The 22,161-nt window shown below is 41.0% G+C and overlaps 1 protein-coding gene across 10 annotated transcripts in view; it reads left to right on the top strand.

Annotated features, from left to right (window-relative positions):
- LOC129812510 (leucine-rich repeat and fibronectin type-III domain-containing protein 2) overlaps nt 1-22,161 on the top strand; it is a 277,699-nt gene that overhangs the window by 193,714 nt on the left and 61,824 nt on the right. The gene's annotated exons all lie outside the window — the stretch shown is intronic.

Here is a 22,161-nt window from a genome sequence, read left to right as displayed (position 1 = left end):
ATAAAAAATAAATCACTGCGATTTCATTAAGAACTAGTGTATCTATCATTTCCTATACAACATGTATTTTTTAGTTATGTTTATGAATAGCTATTTGGTCAGAATATGTGTGTCAGAAAAAGTGTCAGAAAAATATCCGGACGTTGTGGGAAAAATATGCTACGTTTGCACAATGTATAACCACTGATTTCAGCTCTAAATATGCACATTTTCGAACAAAACATAAGTGTATGTATAACCTGATGAAGCTTATCAATGTTAGTCAAAAATTATATATCTTTTGCTGGTATGTTACAATCGCTAACTTTTGCTACTGGGAAATGGCTTGTGTTTCTGGCTATTGTGGTAAGCTAATAAAAATCGGAAATATTGGCTGGAATCACAAGATGCCTGTCTTTCATTTGGTGTACACTATGTATTTTTCAGAAATGTTTTATGATGAGTATTTAGGTATTTGACTTTGGTGTCTGTAATTATTCTGGCTGCTTTCTGTGCAATTTCTGATTGTAGCTGCAATGTAAACTATGATTTATACCTGAAATATGCACATTTTTCGAACAAAACATAGATTTATTGAATACCATGTTATAAGACTGTCATCGGATGAAGTTGTTTGTTGGTTAGTTTGGTTGGTTGGTTCTTGGTTAGTTAGGTTGGCTTTGTGCATGCTACCTGTGCTGTGAAAAATGTCTGTCCTTTTTTGTATTTGGTGGTGAGCTAACATAAATATACGTGCTGTTTTTGCTGTAAAACATTTAAAAAATCGGACATGTTGGCTGGATTCACAAGATGTGTACCTTTCATTTGCTGTATTGGACTTGTTAATGTGTGAAAGTTAAATATTTAAAAATATATATATTTTGAATTTCGCGCCCTGCACTTGAAGTGGCTGTTGTCATATTGTGGCCGGCCTCGGGCTTGCAGCCAGAAGAAGTTAAACTATCAAATAGCTCTTTGTTGACTTTTGCTGGATGTTATCGTCCTCCACTAGCACCGGCCTGTATCCTACCTGCCCTAAGTGCTCTCCTGGCCCCCAATACTAAGTCTGAATTTGTCCTGCTAGCTGACCTAAACTGGTAAATGCTTAGACCACCTGACCAAGTCCTAAAGCAATGGGACTCCCTAAATCTTTCTCAGATGATTACCAATCCCACAAGATATGACTCCGAACACCCAGAAAAGGCTACTCTCCTCGATGTTATCCTCACAAATAATCCTGATAGGTATCAGTCTAGTGTTTTCTGTAATGATCTTAGTGTTCACTGTTTTACTGTTTTACAGCCTGTGTTCATAATGGCTGCTCAGTGAAACGACCTGTTCTGATTTGTCATAGACGATTAATAAAAAACTTTAATGAGAAAGCCTTCCTTCATGACCTGGCCTCTGTAAATTGGTATAGAATCAGCTTGTTCCCCTCTGTCGAAGACGCTTGGACCTTCTTTTTTGATATTTTTCGGTGATATTCTTAACAAACACGCCCCCAAAATAATTGAGAATGAATAACAGGTTCAGTTCCTTGTTTGACCATGATCTGGCAGAGTTACTCCAACTCAAGAATTCCATTTGGCAAAAGGCTCGGCACATGCATACTCAGGCTGACTGACTCTCGTTCAGGCACATGAGAAATATGTGCACTCAGGCTCTCCGGAAGGCTAAAGTTAGTTATTCTGGAGGTCTAAGTTATGGAAAAGGGTGAAGGACCTGGAGAATAAACCTTCCTCCTCACAGCTATCCATGTCCCTTAATGCTGATGATGTGGTTGTTACTGACAAGGCGTGTGTGGCTGAGCTCTTTAATCACCAGTTCATTAAGTCAGGATTCCTTTTTGATTCAGCGATGTCTCCTTTCTCATCCAACAGTTCCTCTTCTCCCAGCCCTTCTAATACGACTAGCCTTAATCCTCATCCCTCTTTCGCCCCTGCCCCGCTACACAGTTTCTCTGAGTCTGAGGTGCTAAAGGAGATCCTTAATCTTGACCCCAAAAAAACATCTGGGTCAGATGGTTTAGATCCTTTCTTCTTTAAGGTTGCAGCCCCTATCATCGCCAAGCCTATCTCTGACCTTTTTATCCCGTCTCTCCTCTCTGGGATGGTTCCCATTGTTTGGAAAGCAGCCACGGTGCATCCTTCATTTAAAAGGGGAGATCAAGCTAATCCTAACTGTTATAGGCCAATTATATCATAATTGTTGGAAAAACGTGTCAATAATCAACTGACTGGCTTTCTTGATGTCTATAGTATTCTCTCTGGTATGCAATCTGGTTTCTGCTCAGGTGATGGATGTGTCACTGCAACCTTAAAGGTCCTACATGATGTCACCATTGCCCTTGATTCTAAGCAATGTTGTTCTGCTATTTTTATTGACTTGGCCAAAGCTTTTGATACGGTTGACCATTCCATTCTTGTGGGCCGGCTAAGGAGTATTGGCGTCTCTGAGGTTCATTGGCATGTTTGGCTAACTACCTTTCTAAAATAGTGCAGTGTATAAAGTCAGGACATCTGCTGTCTCAGCCACTGCCTGTCGCCAAGGGAGTACCCCAAGGCTTGATCCTAGGCACCACATTCTTCTCAATTTACATCAACAACATAGCTCGGGCATTAGAAAGCTCTCTCATCAATTTATATGCAGATGATACAGTCTTATACTCAGCTGGCCCCTCCCTGAATATGTGTTATACGCTTTACAACAAAGCTTTCTTAGTCTCCAAAAAGCATTCTCCGCCCTTAAGCTTGTTCTGAACACCTCCAAAACAAATGTCATGTGGTTTGGTAAGAAGAATGTGTGACTACTACCTCTGAGGGTTTGGACCTTACCACATATAAGTACTTGGGAGTGTGGCTAGACGGTACACTGTCCTTCTCTCAGCACATATCGAAGATGCAGGCTAAGGTTAAATCTGGACTTGCTTTCCTCTATGGTAATTTTTCCTCTTTCACCCAGTTGCCAAAAGAACCCTGATTCAGATTACCATCCTGCCCATGCTAGATTACAGACTTAATTCATAGATCGGCAGTTAAGGGTGCTCTCGAGCGGCTAGATGTTCTTCACCATTCAGCCGTCAGATTTACCACCAATGCTCCTAATACTACACTTCACTGCACTCTATACTCCTCTGTAAACTGGTCATCTCTCTATACCCGTTGCAAGACCCAGTGGTTGATGCTTATTTATAAAACCCTCTTAGGTCTCACTCCCCCCTATCTAAGATAAATTCTCCAGCCCTCATCCTCCACATACAACACCAGTTCTGCCAGTTACATTCTGTTAAAGGTCCCCAAAGCACACACATCCCAGGGTCGGTTCCTCTTTTCAGTTCGCTGCAGCTAGCAACTGGAACGAGCTGCAACAAACACTCAAACTGGACAGTTTTATCTCAATCTCTTCATTCAAAGGCTCAATCATGGACACTCTTACTGACACTTGTGGCTGCTTCGCGTGATGTATTGCTGTCTCTACCTTCTTGCCCTTTGTTCTGTTTGTCCCTTTTTCTGTGCCCAATAATTTTTGAACCATGTTATATGCTGCTACCACCGTGTTGTTGTTATGTGATTCTGCCATGCTGCTGACTGTTTCGACATTTTGTTAGTACAAAGTGGGATTAATTGTCATTTTTGGTCAATGATCTACACAAAATGCTCTAATGTCAAAGTGGAAGAAAAATTTGAACACCTTTGGCAGCGATTTCAATCTATTTGGGTAAGTCTTTGCACACCTGGATTGTACATTTGCCCATTATTCTTTAAAAAAAATGTAAATCTCTGTCAAGTTGGTTGTTGATCATTGCTAGAAAGCCATTTAAAAGTCTTGCCATAGATTTTGAAGCCGATTTAAGTCAAAACTATAACTAGGTCACATTCAATGTCATTTTGGTAAGCAACTACATTGTAGGTCTGGCCTTGTGTTTTAGGGTATTGTCCTTCTGAAAGGTGAATTCGTCTCCCAGTGTCTGTTGGAAGAAGACTGAACCAGGTTTTTCTCTAGGATTTTGCCTGTGGTTAGCTGTATTCCATTTATTTTTATCCCCCAAAAACTCCCTAGTCCTTGCCGATGACAAGCATACCAAAACATGATGCAGCCACCACCATGCTTGAAAATATGAATAGTGGTACCTAGTCATGTATTATGTTGGATTTGCCCAAACATAACGCTTTGTATTCAGGACAAATTCTTAATTTATTTTCTACATTTTTTGCAGTATTACTTAAGTGTCTTGTTTCAAACAGGATTGATGTTTTGGAATATTTTTATTCTCTACAGGCTTCCTTTTCACTCTCTGTCATTTAGTTTAGTTATGTTGTTGATCTAACCTCAGTTTCTCATATCACAACCATTCAACTCTGTAGCTGTTTTAAAAATCATCATTGGCCTCATGGTGAAATCCCTATTTTTGTAGTGACTGTGTATTAATACACCATACAAAACCGAATAACTCAAATCAAATCAAATGTATTGGTCACATACACATGTTTAGCAGATATTATTGTGGGTGTAGCGAAATTATTGTACTTCTACCTCCGACAGTGCAGTAATATGTAACAAGTAATATCTAACAGTTTCACAACATATACCAAACAAACATGTAAATCTAAGTAAGGAATGGATTAAGAATATATACATATGTCAGAGCGGCATTGGTGTCACGCCCTGACCTTAGAGATCCTTAGAGATTTTTATGTCTCTATTTTGGTTTGGTCAGGGCGTGAGTTGGGGTGGATTTTCTATGTCTTGCATTCTATGTTCATTTTTCTTTGCTTTCTATTTCTTTGTGTTTGGCCGTGTGTGGTTCTCAATCAGAGGCAGCTGTCTATCGTTGTCTCTGATTGAGAACCATACTTATGTAGCCTTTTTCCACCTGTGTGTTGTGGGTAGTTGTTTTTCTGTTTTGTGTTGCTGCACCTTACAGGACTGTTTCGTTCTCTCTCTTTGGTGTTTTTGTTATTTCAGTGTTCAGTTTATTTATTAAATTATCATGAACACTTCCCACGCTGTGTTTTGGTCCACTCCTTCTTCCCAGGACAATCGTTACAATTGGACTAAGATACAGTGGAATAGTATAGAATACACTATATACAGTTGAAGTTGGAAGTTTACATACACTTAGGTTGGAGTCATTGAAACTCGTTTTTCAACCACTCAACACATTTCTTGTTAACAAACTATAGTTTTGGCAAGTATGTTAGGACATCTACTTTGTGCATGGCACAATTGTTTACAGACAGATTATTTCACTTATAATTCACTGTACCACAATTCCAGTGGGTCAGAGGTTTACATACCCCAAGTTGACTGTGCCTTTAAACAGCTTGGAAAATTCCAGAAAATAATGTCATGGCTTTAGAAGTTCTGATAGTTTGAGTCAATTGGAGGTGTACCTGTGTATGTATTTCAAGGCCTACCTTCAAACTCAGTGCCTCTTTGCTTGACATCATGGGAAAATCAAAAGAAATCAGCCAAGAAAAGAACAATTGTAGACCTCCACAAGTCTGGTACATCCTTGAGAGCAATTTCCAAACGCCTCAGGAAGGAGACTCATTCTGTCTCCTAGAGATGAATGTACTGTGGTGCGAAAAGTGCACATCAATCCCAGAACAACAGCAAAGGACCTTGTGAAGATGCTGGAGAAAACAGGTACAAAAGTATTTTTATCCACAGTAAAACGAGTTCTATATGGACATAACCTGAAAGGCCACTCAGCAAGGAAGAAGCCACTGCTCCAAATAAAAAATAAAAATTGCAAACCGTAGGCTGCCATAAAGACAGGCTACGGTTTGCAATTGCACATGGGGACAAAGATTGTACTTTTTGGAAAAATGTCCTCTGGTCTGATGAAACAAAAATAGAACTGTTTGTCCATAATGACCATCGTTATGTTTGGAGGAAAAAGGGGGAGGCTTGCAAGCCGAAGAACACCATCCCAACCCTGAAGCAAGGGTGGCAGCATCATGTTGTGGGGGTGCTTTGCTGCAGGAGTGACTGGTGCACTTCACAAAATAGATGGCATCATGAGGTAGGAACATTTGGTGGATATATTGAAGCAACATCTCAAGACATCAGTCAGAAAGTTAAGCTTGGTCGCAAATGGGTCTTCCAAATGGACAATGACCCCAAGCATACTTCCAAAGTTGTGGCAAAATGGCTTAAGGACAACAAAGTCAAGGTATTGGAGTGGCCATCCCAAACCCTGACCTCCATCCTATAGAAAATGTGTGGGCAGAACTGAAAAAAATTGTGCGAGCAAGGAGGCATACAAACCTGACTCAGTTACACCAGCTCTGTCAGGAGGAATGGGCCACAATTCCCAATTTCTGGCAACCCGTCAGGAAGTCCAGGACGTCAGGAAGTCTGAACCCCGCACAGGGCGGGGTTCAGACCCAGGGCTTCGAGTTTGAGCTTGGAGGGTACTATGGTGTTGAATGCTGAGCTATAGTCAATGAACAGCATTCTTACATAGGTATACCTCTTGTCCAGACGGGACAGGGCAGTGTACAGTGTGGTGGCGATTGCATCGTCTGTGGATCTTTTGGGGCGGTAAGCAAATTGAACTGGGGCTAGGGTGCCAGGTAAGGTGGAGGTGATATGATCCTTGACTAGTCTCTCAAAGCACATTCATGATGACAGAGTGCTACCTTTGCTTTCTTAGGTACAGGGACAATGGTGGCCATCATGAAGCATGTGGGGACAACAGACTGGGATAGAGAGAGAGATTGAATATATCTGTAAACACACCAGCCAGATCTGCGCATGCTTTGAGGACGCAGCTAGGGATAACATCTGGGCCGGCAGCCTTGCGAGGGTTAACACGCTTAAATGTCTCACTCACGTCGGCCATGGAGAAGGAGAGCCCACAGTCCTTGATAGTGGGCCGCGTCGGTGGCATTTTATTATACTCAAATCGAGCAACGAAGGTGTTCAGCCTGTCCAGAAGCAAGATGACGGTTTCCACAACATAGCTGGTTTTCCTTTTATAATCCGTGATTATCTATAGACCCTGCCACATACATCTCATGTCTGAGCCGTTGAACTGGGACTCCAATTTGTCCCTATACCAACGTTTAGCCTGCTTGATTGCTTTGCGGAGGAAATAACCAGACTTGCATTCTTCCATATTCCCAGTCTTCTTTCCCTGGTCAAATGCGGTGGTTTGCGCTTTCAGTTTGGCGCGAATGCTCCCATCTATCCACGGTTTCTGGTTGGGTAGGTTTTAATAGTCACAGTGGGTACAACATCTCCTATGCACTTCCTGATAAACTCATTCACCGTATCGGTATATGTGTCAATATTATTTTCTGAAGCTACTCTGAACATATTCCAGTCTGTGTGATCAAAATAATCTTAAAGCGTGGATTCCGATTGTTCAGACCAGCGTTGAATAGTCCTTACCACGGGTGCTTCCTGTTTGAGTTTCTGCCTATAGGAGGGGAGGAGCAAGATGGAATTGTGGTCCGATTTGCCGAATGGAGGGCGATGGAGGGCCTTATATGCATTCTGGAAGGTAGTATAACAAGGGTCGCGGAGTTTTAGCAGCGCAAGTACAACAATCAATATGTTGATAGAATTTCGGGAGCCTTTTCCTCAAATTTGCTTTATTAAAATCCCCAGCTACAATAAATGCAGCCTCAGGATATGTGGTTTCCAGTTTGCATAAAGTCCAGTGAAGTTCTTTGAGGGCCGTCGTGGTGTCGGCTTGAGGGGGGGGGATCTAGACAGCTGTGGCTTTTATTGACAAAAAAATTATCTCAGGAGATAGCATGGTCGGCATTTGATTGTGAGATATTCTAGGTCGGGTGAACAGAAGGACTTGAGTTCCTGTATGTTATCACAGTTACACCATAAGTCGTTAATCATAAAACATATACCTCCACCCTTCTGCTTCCCGGAGAGATGTTTGCTCCTGTCGGCACGATGTACTGAGAACCCAACTGGCTTTACCGAGCCAGACGGTATATCTCGTTATATCTCTATAACTTCAGCATTCTCAAAGAGATATTCAGCGTCTGCTTTTTTGAAACACATCAACAAATCATTGCCCTTCTTTGCAAGGCATTGAAAAAAATCCCTGCTATTTGTTGTTGAATCTTTGCTTGGACCGTACAGATAATTGTATGTGTGGTGTACAGGGATGGGGTTGTCATTCCAAAATCATGTTAACCACTATAATTTAACACATGCAATTTATTATGTGATTTGTTAAGTACATTTTTACTCCTGAACGTATTTAGGCTTGCCATAACAAAGTGGTTGAAACAGAGTTAACAAAAATAAAAAACTAAGTAACATAAGGAAATTATATAACAATAACGAGGCTATATACAAAGGATACCGGTACCGAGTCAATGTGCGGGGGTACAGGTTAGTCTCCAGCCTTATTTGAAGTCATTTACATTTACATTTAAGTCATGTAAATGTCATCTCATTGAGTGTGTGTTAGAGGTCGACCGATTAATCGGAATGGGTGATTATTTTTACACACCTTTATTTAACTAGGCAAGTCAGTTAATTAAGAACACATTCTTACTTTCAATGACGGCCTAGGAACGGTGGGTTAACTGGCTTGTTCAGGGGCAGAACGACAGATTTTTACCTTGTCAGCTCGGGGATTCAATATTGCAACCTTACGGTTAACTAGTCCAACGCTATAACTGCCTTCCTCTAATTGCACTCCACGAGGAGCCTGCCTGTTACGCGAATGCAGTAAGAAGCCAAGGTAAGTTGCTAGCTAGCATTAAATGTATCTTATAAAAAACAATCAATCAATCATAATCACTAGTTAACTACACATGGTTGATGATATTACTAGTTTATCTAGCGTGTCCTGCGTTGCATATAGTCAAGGCGGTGCGCATTCGCGATAAAGGTACCTAACCATAAACATCAATGCCTCTCTTAAAATCAATACACAAGTATATATTTTTAAACCAGCATATTTAGTTAATATTGCCTGCTAACATGAATTTCTTTGTCACTTCTCTTGCAACAGAGTCTGGTTATATGCAGCAATTTGGGCCACCTGGCTCGTTGCGAACTGTGTGAAGACTATTTCTTCCTAACAAAGCCAGCCAACTTCGCCAAACGGGGGATGATTTAACAAAAGCGCATTAGCAAAAAAAACACAATCGTTGCATGACTGTACCTAACCATAAACATCAATGCCTTTCTTAAAATCAATACACATAAGTATATATTTTTAAACCTGCATATTTAGCTAAAATAAATGCAGGTTAGCAGGCAATATTAACTAGGTGAAATTGTGTCACTTCTCTTGCGTTCATTGCACGCAGAGTCAGGGTATATGCAACAGTTTGGGCCGCCTGGCTCGTTGCGAACTAATTTGCCAGAATTTTACGTAATTATTACATAACATTGAAGGTTGTGCAATGTAACAGGAATATTTAGATTTATGGATGCCACCCGTTAGATAAAATACGGAACGGTTCCGTATTTCACTGAAAAAAAGAACTTTTTTTTTCTTTTCGAGATGATAGTTTCCGGATTCGACCATATTAATAACCTAAGGCTCGTATTTCTGTGTGTTATTATGTTATAATTAAGTCAATGATTTGATAGAGCAGTCTGACTGAGCGATGGTAGGCACCAGCAGGCTCGTAAGCATTCATTCAAACAGCACTTTCGTGCATTTTGCCAGCAGCTCTGCTGTTTATGACTTCAAGCCTATCAACTCCCGAGATTAGGCTGGTGTAACCGATGTGAAATGGCTAGCTAGTTAGCGGGGTGCACGCTAATAGCGTTTCAAACGTCACTTGCTCTGAGACTTGGAGAAGTTGTTCCCCTTGCTCTGCATGGGTAACGCTGCTTCAAGGGTGGCTGTTGTCGATGTGTTCCTGGTTCGAGCCCAGGTAGCGGCGAGGAGAGGGATGGAAGCTATACTGTTACACTGGCAATACTAAAGTGCCTATAAGAACATCCAATAGTCAAAGGTATATGAAATACAAATCGTATAGAGAGAAATAGTCCTATAATTCCTATAATAACTACAACCTAAAACTTCTTACTTGGGAATATTGAAGACTCACTTTAAAAGGAACCACCAGCTTTTATATATTCTCATGTTCTCAGCAAGGAACTTAAACGTTAGCTTTCTTACATGGCACATGTTTCATTATTTATTTGAGGCTAAATTGATTTTATTGATGTATTATATTAAGTTAAAATAAGAGTTCATTCAGTATTGTTGTAATTGTCATTATTACAAATAAATAAATACAAATCGTCCGATTAATCGGTATTGGTCTTTTTTGGCCCCCCCAAAAAATCGGTATCGCCGTTGAAAAATCATAACCGGTCGACCTCTAGTGTGTGTGTTGGCCTTAGACCTATTCAGCAATATTAGATTGAGAATGAAAAGCTAGTGTATACATTAGTATGGAATGCTTTAGAACATCTACATTGATGTATTATACTTTTTTAAATGTAGTGTCGATTTTAGCATGTAAATCTTTGTGGGGCAAACAAAACAAACATGTGGGATGCATGCCAGCATAGCCACTACACAACACAATACTAAACAATACATGAATTGACTACAACGTTGACAAATGGTGCCTACATAAAGCTGTCCCAACAGCAGTTCCAACAGCAGTCCCAACACCTTACCACTGCTACACCTGGCTATCAGCGGAGCCTTGTCTGGCAGCGAAACAGTTCCTTCAGCCTCTTTTACTGCCTTTAAAAAAACAACATAGCTGATATGACTGACTTGCTTAAACAAATGTGGTTTCTGCTGACAAGAGGCAATAAGAGGCAATACATTAATGAGCGAGCTAGGACGGAAGTAGTCAATATAACTATTTGTTCAGCACTTTTGAAATGTACAGCGACAGAATTCAGAACATGGGCCGTTCTTACAGTGCTTTCCCTGTGAATGCTCTTACTATATTCAATGACTACATTTTGCAAAAACAGGTTATATAGGCTTCATGTGCACCACCAAGTCAGAACAGAAGGCACAAATAAAAGGTGAAAATAGACTAAATTATTAGGGTGAGGCTACTAACAGCTTACTACACAACGTACACTTAGTATTACTTTCTTTGCTACAGTATACATATCTCCCTAGCATTTAATTTATGCAGCAGCATGAAATACATTCTTGTTGTGCTGTGCTCACTTATATAGGGATCAAATCCCTTTAGCAGGATCGATTTGACAACTTTACTTTATACTTTAAATATTTAACTTTCATGAAATCAAAAGTGTAATACATAAAAATAAAGCTTTATTTCTTGTTCATCCAGCCACCATGTCAAAAAGGCTTTACGGTGAAAGCAAACCATGCGATTATCTGGACAGCGCCCCATCATACAAATGCATGACAAACATTTTTCAACCAGGGAGGTGCGACACGAAAGTCAGAAATAACGATTTAATTCATGCCTTACCTTTGAAGATCTTCTTAGGTTGGCACCCCAATATATCCCAGAAACATCACAAAGGGTCCTTTTGTTTGATAAATTCCGTCGTTATATCCCCAAAATGTCAATTTATTTGGCGCGTTCGATTCAGAAAAACACGAGTTCCAACTCGCCCAACATGACTACAAAGTATCTAATAAGTTACCTGTAAACTTGGTCCAAACATTTCAAACAACTTTCCTAATCCAACTTTAGGTATTTAAAATGTAAATAATTGATCAAATTTAAGACGGAATATATTGTGTTCAATAGCGGATAAAATTACAGTGGAGCGAGTTCCAGATTGTGCGCACCAAACAAAAAAGTACACTTGGCTTGACACTCAGAAAGGAAAGGGCTACTTCTTAATTTCTCAAAGGAAAAACATCAACCAATTTCTAAAGACTGTTGACATCTAGTGGAAGCCATAGGAACTGCAACCAGGTGCCTCAAAAATCTACTTCCCCATAGAAAATTAATTGAAAACACATTGATCTCAAATTGTTTTTTTCCTGGATGGTTTGTCCTCTGGGTTTCGCCTGCCAAATAAGTTCTGTTATACTCACAGACATGATTTTAACAGTTTTAAAGACTTTAGTGTGTTTTCTATTTAAATATACCAATTATATGCAAACATGCATAGCTTCTGGGGCTGAGAAACAGGCAGTTTACTTTGGGCATGCTTTTCATCCAGATGTGAAAATACTGCCCCCTAGCCCAAAGAGGCAGGAAGGTGGCGCGGCGGTCCTTCGTGGGAATATGTTGTCATCAAACTTTGTCATCAAAGTCTGGCATTCTCTGGATTTATGGTGCTTTCAAGACAACTGGGAGTCGGAAAAAAACAGGGTCGAATCATCGGTGATCTTCAGGTCATAGCTCTAGAAAGGGGCCCAAGTTCCAGATTTAGTTGGATGACCCGATCAAAACATATTTTCAGAAGTCGTAGCTCGTTTTTTCCCGAGTTCCCAGTTGTCTTGAATTCACTGAAGTCAGATTTTGCAGTTCCGAGTTGTTTTGAGTGCGGCACAAATCATGCTTCATTGACAGCATTGACAGCCAATGTTGAATGTTTATAATTTTAAGATTGAAAAGACACATTTAATCCTAGACTTGGGACCACACAGCCACTCCACTGAATAGCAGGCTAGTGATTTATTTGCAATGCTTGCAGTTAGCCATTGATTCCTTCCAAACCACTCATTGTTGAATTTGCGATTTCCAACTTGTGTAATGTTTATGTCCAATGGCCAATGAGCACCTATACGTTTCTCTTCATTGTTTATCTTCATATGACAAGGATTAAAATGGATTTACCAATAGAATGGCGACTTGATTCATGACGATGACTGCTAGCAAAGATTTTGAAAGTATGATGTTGACATGTTCAGTCCAATGACATGTTACCCCACTCTTCCACCAAGGCACCTGCAAGTTCCCGGACATTTCTGGGGGGAATGGCCCTAGCCCTCACCCTCCGATCCAACAGGTCCTAGACGTGCTCAATGGGATTGAGATGCGGGCTCTTCGCTGGCCATGGCAGAACACTGACATTCCTGTCTTGCAGGAAATCACGCACAGAACGAACAGTATGGCTGGTGGCTGTCTTCCCTGTAATGCACAGCGTTGAGATTGCCTGCAATGACAACAAGCTCAGTCCGATGATGCTGTGACACACCGCCCCAGACCATGACGGACCTTCCAGCTCCAAATCGATCCCTCTCCAGAGTACAGGGCTCGGTGTAACGCTCATTCCTTCGACGATAAACGCAAATCCAACCATCACCCCTGGTGAGAAAAAAACGTGACTCGTCAATGAAGAGCACTTTTTGCCAGTCCTGTCTGGTCCAGCGACGGTGGGTTTGTGCCCATAGGCGACGTTGTTGCCTGTGATGTCTGGTGAGGACCTACCTTACAACAGGCCTACAAGCCTTCTATCAGCCTATTGCGGACAGTCTGAGCACTGATGGAGGGATTTTGCATTCCTGGTGTAACTCGGGCAGTTGTTTTTGCCATCCTGTACCTGCCCTGCAGGTGTCATGTTCGGATGTACCGATCCTGTGCAGGTGTTGTTACTCGTGGTCTGCCACTGCGAGGACAATCAGCTTTCCGTCCTGTCTCCCTGTAGCGTCTCACAGTACAGACATTGTCTTAGGCGTCTCACAGTACAGACATTGCAATGTATTGCCGTGGCCACATCTGCAGTCCTCATGCCTCCTTGCAGCATGCCTAAGGCACGTTCACGCAGATGAGCAGGGACCCTGGGCATCTTTCTTTGTGTTTTTCAGAGTCAGTAGAAAGGCCTCTTTAGTGTCCTAAGTTTTCATAACTGTGACCTTAATTGCCTACCGTCTGTAAGCTGTTACTGTCTTAACGACCGTTCCACAGGTGCATGTTCATGAATTGTTTATGGTTAATTTATGGGAAACAGTGTTTAAACCCTTTACAATGAAGATCTGTGATGTTATTTGGATTTTTTACAAATTATCTTTGAAAGACAGGGTGCTGAAAAAGGGACGTTTCTTTTTTTTGCTGAGTTTATATATATACACACATCAAAACATACATTTTCACTTTGTCAATATAGGCTATTGTGTGTAGATTGCTGAAGCAAAACAAATATTTAATCAATTTTAGAGTAAGGCTGTAACGTAACAAAATGTGGAAAAAGTCAAGGGGTCTGAATACTTTCCGAATGCAGTGTGCAAATGCAAATGATTGGAAATTATGCAGATCATTGATAGAAGCCACAATCTGCAATATTAAAGATGATCTTACATTCAACCCCAAAAAACAACGCAACTAAAAAATAATACAAATAGTGTGTGTTAAGAGTGTGTGTGCGTGTGTTTGTTCCCCTCCCCTCACAGTCCCCGCCGTTCCATGAGTTGTTTTTTTAATCCGTTTTCTAAAGGTAATTTTGCTATTTGCTTGAGTAATTGGAGATGGGAGTTCCACTCGATCATGGCTCTGTGTTACGTTCGTCGTTCGAATGAGACCAAGGTGCAGCGTGGTAGGCGTACATTTTCCTTTCATTTTAAATGTTCCACCAAAAAAACAATAAACAACTCAACGAACGTAAAGCTAGGAGTGAAAACACATGCAACACAAAAAGACAAGATCCCACAACAGAAAGAGGAAAAAAGGGCTGCCTAAGTATGATTCCCAATCAGAGACAACGATAGACAGCTGCCTCTGATTGGGAACCATACTCAGCCAAAAACAAATAAATAGACAACATAGAATGCCCACCCCAAATCACACCCTGACCTAACCAAATACAGAAATAAAACGGCTCTCTAAGGTCAGGGCGTGACACTGTATAAAACGGTGTATTGTTGTGTATTCATTTTGGACTTAGGTACTGTGAAGAGACTCCTGGTGGCATGTCTTGTGGGGTGTGCATGGGTGTCTGAGCTGAATGTCATTTCATTATGAAGAAAATCTGAAATTTGTCACACTAATATTCTCATTAAAACTAGAAGAGGAGCCGTTAATCTCTTGTCAACCCTCAATCCAGTGGGCTCTAACAGTTCTCACATGTTCTTATCAGGCACATGCAATTGGCATGAATCATTTTACAAATACCTCCAGTGCTGCATCTCGATTCACTTCCTCATACACATCAGATTAACATACATTTTGTAAATCTTAAACAAAAGAATCCTGAGCAAACATGTTGTACTTGATTGATGAATTAAGGTCATTCATTAGTAAGGAACTCCCTTTACCTGGTTGTTTAGCTCTTCAAATAATGTATAAACCAAAAACCAGCCGGCACTAGGCCCTCCATGAAATTAATGAATGGGATTTGTTACCATCTCAAAGAAAGGGTAAAAAGGAAAATGATAGAAGTTTTGAGCACTGAATGGCTGAAAAGTCTTGGCTGTCAACGGTAAGCGACATACTGTGCTTTGCTAAACCTCCAAAAGTAGAGATACATTATCTCTGTTACCCCCCCTAGGAATAAGATAGTCTTAGCTGCGATTGAACCTGATCCTCCTGTATTTCTCCAACAAATGCTTGTCAGAAACATCACATTTAAATCGCTTATCTGAGAATGTGTCTGGGAGTTGATCGCCTGCCTCATATCACGCTAGATGGCAATCCAGTATCTACATGGCTCAGACTGAGCTTGTCCCTGCCGATGCAAAATGCAGACATTTTCTTCTGAGATTAATCAGATACAGAGGATTCAGCGCAGACCTTGTGTGTGTTTGCGTGCGCAAGTTAATGAAAGAGATGATAGCTCTGTTATTTTCTTGAACAATGTAGTAATTGTTGTTTCCACATTTGCATGGTCAATGGTTCCACCCAAAAGTTTTCCATGTGATCGTTGATGCAATCAAGGTTTCATATATCGAAATTAAGTTTTCCTTCTCAACAGAAGAACCTGAGGGCTGTTGGAAAGAGATAGGGGAAGAGGGATTGACGAATTATAGCACCTCAAATGGTTCACTAGTGTTTGGCATTGATCTAGGTTTACTAATATGTTTGAAAATCAATGGCTCTGGCCTTGATTGATGGGTGCTGCTAATTGGGTGGTGCCAGGGGAGGACGGAACTGTCAAAATGACCCTTCTCCCTCAAGGGCTGCCTGAGCTTCATCTAACAGATGGCAATACAGCTGTGCTCAAATGCTCTTCTGAAGGTTACGCTTGTCGAACAAACTCCCTCTCTGGCAGTATTGCTCTCTCTCTCTTCCTTGTTAAGTCTCTCTCTCGTTCATTGTCTTTTTCTGTTCGTCTCCCTTTCCTATACTGTCTGTTAGTGACTGTGAGTATTTGTCTACTATTTTGCTTCCAAAAGCGGCAACCTTCCATCCAAAATAGCAATGACTTCCTTGTTAATGCACTTTTCGTACATACATTTATTACAATTTGGTGGCTTGTGTGTTGAGATTGCAATGTATGTTTTCAGAGATTTGTACCAGTGTTTCAACATGGGGTAAGCAATGTATACTGTAAATATGTGGCTTTGAAATAACATATTTAATGGATAGAGTATTGGCATCTATATAACCATACTCATAATTTCATCAAACGGATAGAAAGGAAATGCATGTGACCTGTAAACCTCCTCGTGTATAACATTTCATCATTCCCACTGATTAGATATTCTAAAGTTCTGACCCAGGTTCCTTCATAATAACACAAGATCCAAGAAGCACAGCCCTCTCACATTTCAGACCCTGTTATCATCTGAGGATGAGACAGTTAGCTAAATGTGCCTGCTAAAAATAGTTGACTGTATTTAAGGGCTACTTTCATTTCACCTTGAATCTAGGCATTAACAATGGTTTCAATTAAGGCCCCGTGTCTGGCTCTCTCCCACTCCGTTTCGTTAGACCCTTTGTTCTGAATGTCCATTAAGGGGTCGCTATTGGGAGCCTGGTGACTCTCTAGGTCTCCAGTAAATTTTCTTCGATACCAGGGGCTCTAACTTACCTTCATCCTGTCTCAATGCCTCTATGATTGTACCCCCTGGCTTTTGCCTCTCTCCTGAAAAGTCACTCTCCACTTCTCTCGCCTGGCTTTTTCTCTGTCTTTCTCTTCCTCTCTCCCTCTTCTCTTTATTTTACCTCCTAATGTCTTCTTCACCTCCACAGGTGAAGGACACTTTTACGGTAATCTACTTTTCCATTCCTTAGTTCATCAGGGCCACAGCATTACATTTTTTTGCACTTACATCACTTTACACCAAGCCAGCCCTCTCCATCCTCCATCTTCCTCACCTCTTTCCTTCCACCTTCTGTACTTGCAAGCAAACCTGGGTCAAAATAGTATTTTTTTCTTTCACATACTGAAGGTGCACTTCATTTAGCTCACCCAGCACATTGGAATAGTCCCAAAAGTGCAAACCCCACTAAGAAGGGGCCTCCCGAGTATTGCAGTGGTCTAAGGCACTGCATCGCAGTGCTAGCTGTGTCACTACAGATCCTGGTTCGATCCCAGGCTGTGTTGCAGCCGGCCGTGACTGGGAGAGCCCTGAGGCCAGCGTCGTCCGGGATAGAGGATGGCCGGCCGGGTTGTCCTTGTCCCATCGCGCTCTAGCGACTCCTGTGTACGGTGTTTCCTCCGACACATGGGTGCGGCTGGCTTGCAGGTTAAGTGAGCATTGTATCAAGAAGCAGTGCTGCTTGGCGGTATCGTATTTTGGGGGACGCACGGCTCTCAACCTTTGCCTCTGGAGTGGGTCTAGGGTTTCTGGGATAATGGTGTTAATGTGAGCCATGACCAGCCTTTCAAAGCACTTCATGGCTACAGACGTGAGTGCTATGGGTCAGTAGTCATTTAGGCAGGCTACCTTAGTGTTCTTGGGCACAGGCATAATGGTGGTCTACTTAAAACATGTTGGTATTACAGACTCGGACAGGGGGAGTATGAAAATGTCAGTGAAAACACTTGCAAGTTGGTCAGCGCGTGCTCGCAGTCTTCCGGAAAAACTGGTGCTCTCATGCATATTTCAGTGTTATTTTCATCGAAGCGAGCATAGAAGTAGTTTAGCTCGTCTAGTAGGCTCGTGTCACTAGGCAGCTCTCGGCTGTGCTTCCCTTTGTAATCTGTAATGAAATGCAAGCTCTGCCACATCCGACGAGCGTCAGAGACGATTTAGTATGATTCGATCTTCGTCCTGTATTCACGCTTTACCTGTTTGATGGTTCGTCGGAGGGCATAGCGGGATTTCTTATAACCTTCGGGGTTAGAGTCCCGCTCTAAAGCTCTAAAAATCAAAGTCAAAAGATTCTCAGTTTGATATAATCTGTCTTTCTCATATGATCAAATTGCAGGAAGATATTGCACGCATTAAACTGACAACTCCTTTTGAGAAGCAGTGTCTGTCATCACAACTGACAGCTCTCACAGCGGGAACCAGTCGGGGGTGAACTATGGTGTTCTGAGAGGGTCACGTAGCACGGAGTTCTGCTAATATTTCTCCAGATGAATGTAGTACCACTTGAATTTGAAATGAGTGCGAAGCGAAAACCCTGATAGAGAACGTGATTGATGGCTGGAGAGGAAAATGGGTAAATGGAGGGATTGAGTTCACTTTGATTGCATACATTTTTCCTTGCAACTGACAGTCTTGTTACAGAAGGTGCACATACTGTAGACCAGAATGTCCATAGACTTAAACATCTGTATCTGAAAGCCATTTTAAACCTAATGCTGGATAACACAAGACATTTTAAATATGGAGAGAGTACTGCACCTTACATCTGTCTGCAGAGATGTGTGGGACAAAATGTTCTACAATGTCGATTTGGAAAAGTGTTCTGATATGTAAGCTGCAGTAGGAAATATGAGGTCTGAAATGCATTGGTTTATGCAAGTTTAACATTTTGTTTTATGAAGTTACATCTCAAATGTGCTGCCAATTGGTTTAATTGAATCTCAAATGCACTTTCTCCCCTTTAACCTGTCTAGGATCAGCGTGGCGCTAGCGGCACACCCCCCCCCCCCCCACTGAAAAACCAGTGCCGCGAAATTCAAAAAAAATATTTTTTTTAAATATTTAACTTTCACACATTAAAGTCCAATACAGCTAATGAAAGACACAGATCTTATGAATCCAGTCAACATTTCCGATTTTTAAAATGTTTTACAGGGAAGACACAATATGTAAAGATGTACATCTATTACCTAAAAACACATTAGCATAATCCACCATCTTTTATTTGTCCACCAACACCAGTAGCCATCACCAATTCGGCTAAACTAAGATATTTATAGCCCCTAACCAACAAAAAAACTCATTAGATGACAGTCTGATAACATATTTATGGTATGGGATAGGTTTTGTTAGAAAAAAGTGCATATTTCAGGTATATGGCATAGTTTACAATTGCACCCACCATCACAAATGGACTAGAATAATTACAATGAGCAACGTGTTTACCTAACTACTAATCATCAAACATTTCGTAAAAATACACAGCATACACGAATCGAAAGACACAGATCCTGTGAATACAGACAATATTTCAGATTTTCTAAGTGTCTTACAGCGAAAACACAATAAATCGTTATATTAGCTTAGCACATAGCAATTAGCAGCCCAGCATTGATTCTAGCCAAAGTGAGCGATAAAAGTCAACATCGCCAAAAGATATTAATTTTTTCACTAACCTTCTCAGAATTCTTCCGATGACACTCCTGTAACATCACATTACAACATGCATATACAGTTTGATCGAAAATGTTTATATTTAGCCACCAAAATCATGGTTAGACAATGTGAAATGTAGACAAGCTGGTAAAGAAAACGTCCTTGCGCCACTTAGACAGTGATCTACTCTTATACATAAATACTCATAAACGTGACTAAAAAATATAGGGTGGACAGGGATTGATAGACAATTTAATTCTTAATACAATTGCGTTATTACATTTTTTAATTTATCCTTACTTTTCAATACAGTTTGCGCCAAGCGAAGCTACGTCAAAAAACATGGCGTCCTAAGCCACTAAAATGTTTCGACAGAAACACGATTTATCATAATAAAAATGTCCTACCTTGAGCTGTTCTTCCATCAGTATCTTGGGCAAAGGATCCTTTCTTGGGAGAAATCGTCTTTTGGTGGAAAGCTGTCCTCTTGCCATGTGGAAATGTCAACTACGTTCGGGATGAACTGAAAAGCGTGCCCAACTTTTCACATCGTTGCAAAAATAAATGTCCCAAAATCGCACTAAACGGATATAAATTGCTATAAAACGCTTTAAATTAACTACTTTGTGATGTTTGTAACTCCTATAACGAGTGAAAAGATGACCGGAGAAATATAACAGGCTAAACTAACGCTTGGAACAGGAGAGGGTCGGTGTCTTCCACGCGCGTTACGCAGCAAGAAAAGACTTGCTAGCTAAAGGTTTTTTTCATTTGTAGGGCCTGTGAACGAGCAATCGAGCCCGTTGGAATCGTCATCACGTAAAGGCATCCAGGGGAAGACGTAAGAAGTGTCCGTATAGTCATAGCAACGACAGTGCCCTTTTAAATGACTTCAGAAAAGTGGCCAACGTTTCTCAAATCTGACTCCATGTCAGGGAAATTGCTGTAGAATGGGCTCTGTTCCACTTAGAGACAAAATTTCAACTCCTATAGAAACTATAGACTGTTTTCTATCCAATAATAATAATAATATGCATATTGTACGATCAAGGATTTTGTGGGAAGCCGTTTAAAAAATTAGCCACATTAGCATAAATAGTCTAAACAGCGCCCCCATCCCCAACAGGTTAAGGTCATCATCAGCTGTATAGTTTAATCATGCAGGAGCCATATGGAGATTGTGTTGACCTGTGAAAACCGCATTCATATAATCTAGCTGTCTACTTGTATATGTCATGTTGGAAACCTTGGTATGCTGGTAGTTGTCATGCTCATTCAAAGGGGGTGTGAACTTCCTGATTTGGCCTCATTTTTCATATTGCTCATTATGAATGCCAGCGGCCATGACTGAAGCCAAACAAAAGTTGTGTTGGGGGTGTGGTTTGATGTGGGTACTGTACACACAGTACTTTCCCGGGAACAGGCCCAAATCCCCGTCATTTGCGTGAAGAGAAGACGGGGAAAAAGGGGGCGGAGGTCGGGCTGCCTTCTGAGAATTCGTAGGCCGAGCGAGTAAACCCCCACTGGCATCCGGTCTATTGGCAAACATGCAATCATTGGAAAATAAAATAAATGATCTACGAGCAAGACTAAACTACCAACGGGACATTAAAAACTGTAATAACTTATGTTTCACCGAGTCGTGGCTGAGCAACGACATGAACAACATACAACATGTGTTAAACACTCTATCGGTAGAATAGAACATCAGCCTCTGGTAAGACAAGGGGTGGCGGTCTATGTAAACAACAGCTGGTACACGATATCTAAGGATGTCTCTAGGTTTTGCTCACCTGAGGTAGAGTATCTCATGATAAGCTGTAGACTACACTATCTGCCTAGCTGTAGCTGTCTACATACCACCACAGACTAAGGCTGGCAATCAGCCCGCACTCAATGAGCTGTATACCGCCATAAGCAACCAGGAAAATGCTCATCCAGAGGCGGCGCTCCTAGTGGCCAGGGACTTTAACTTCTACTTCATCACAATTCCGGATCCGGGAGCACGCCCATCAGTAAAAAAGCTGACTAGCATAGCGTCACAAGTAAATACTAGCATCTAAATATCATTAAATCACAAGTCCAAGACACCAGAGGAAAGATACACATCTTGTGAATCCAGCCATCATTTCTGATTTTTAAAATGTTTTACAGGGAAGACACAATATATAAATCTATTAGCTAACCACGATAGCAAAAGACAAAACTTTTTTTCCCCACCATTTTTTTCCTGCATAGGTAGCTATCACAATTTCGACCAAATAAAGATATAAATACACTAACCAAGAAACAACTTAATCAGATGACAGTCTGATAACATATTTATTGTATAGCATATGTTTTGTTAGAAAAATTTGCATATTTCAGGTATAAATCATAGTTTACCATTGCAGCCACCATCACAACTCTCACCAAAGCAACTAGAATAACTACAGAGACCATCGTGTATTACCTAAATACTCATCATAAAACATTTCTTAAAAATACACAGCGTACAGCAAATGAAAGACAAAGATCTTGTGAATCCGAAAATCAAACACAATATAGCATTATATTAGCTTACTACAATAGCCAACCACACAACAGCATTGATTCAGGCCAACAATAGCGATAACGAATAAACCAGCAAAATATATACATTTTTTCAC

This window comes from Salvelinus fontinalis, chromosome 16 (genome assembly GCF_029448725.1).
Source record: "Salvelinus fontinalis isolate EN_2023a chromosome 16, ASM2944872v1, whole genome shotgun sequence".
Lineage (NCBI taxonomy): Eukaryota > Metazoa > Chordata > Actinopteri > Salmoniformes > Salmonidae > Salvelinus > Salvelinus fontinalis.
Note: the sequence above shows the minus strand (reverse complement) of the source record. Positions and strands in the feature narration are given on the sequence as shown.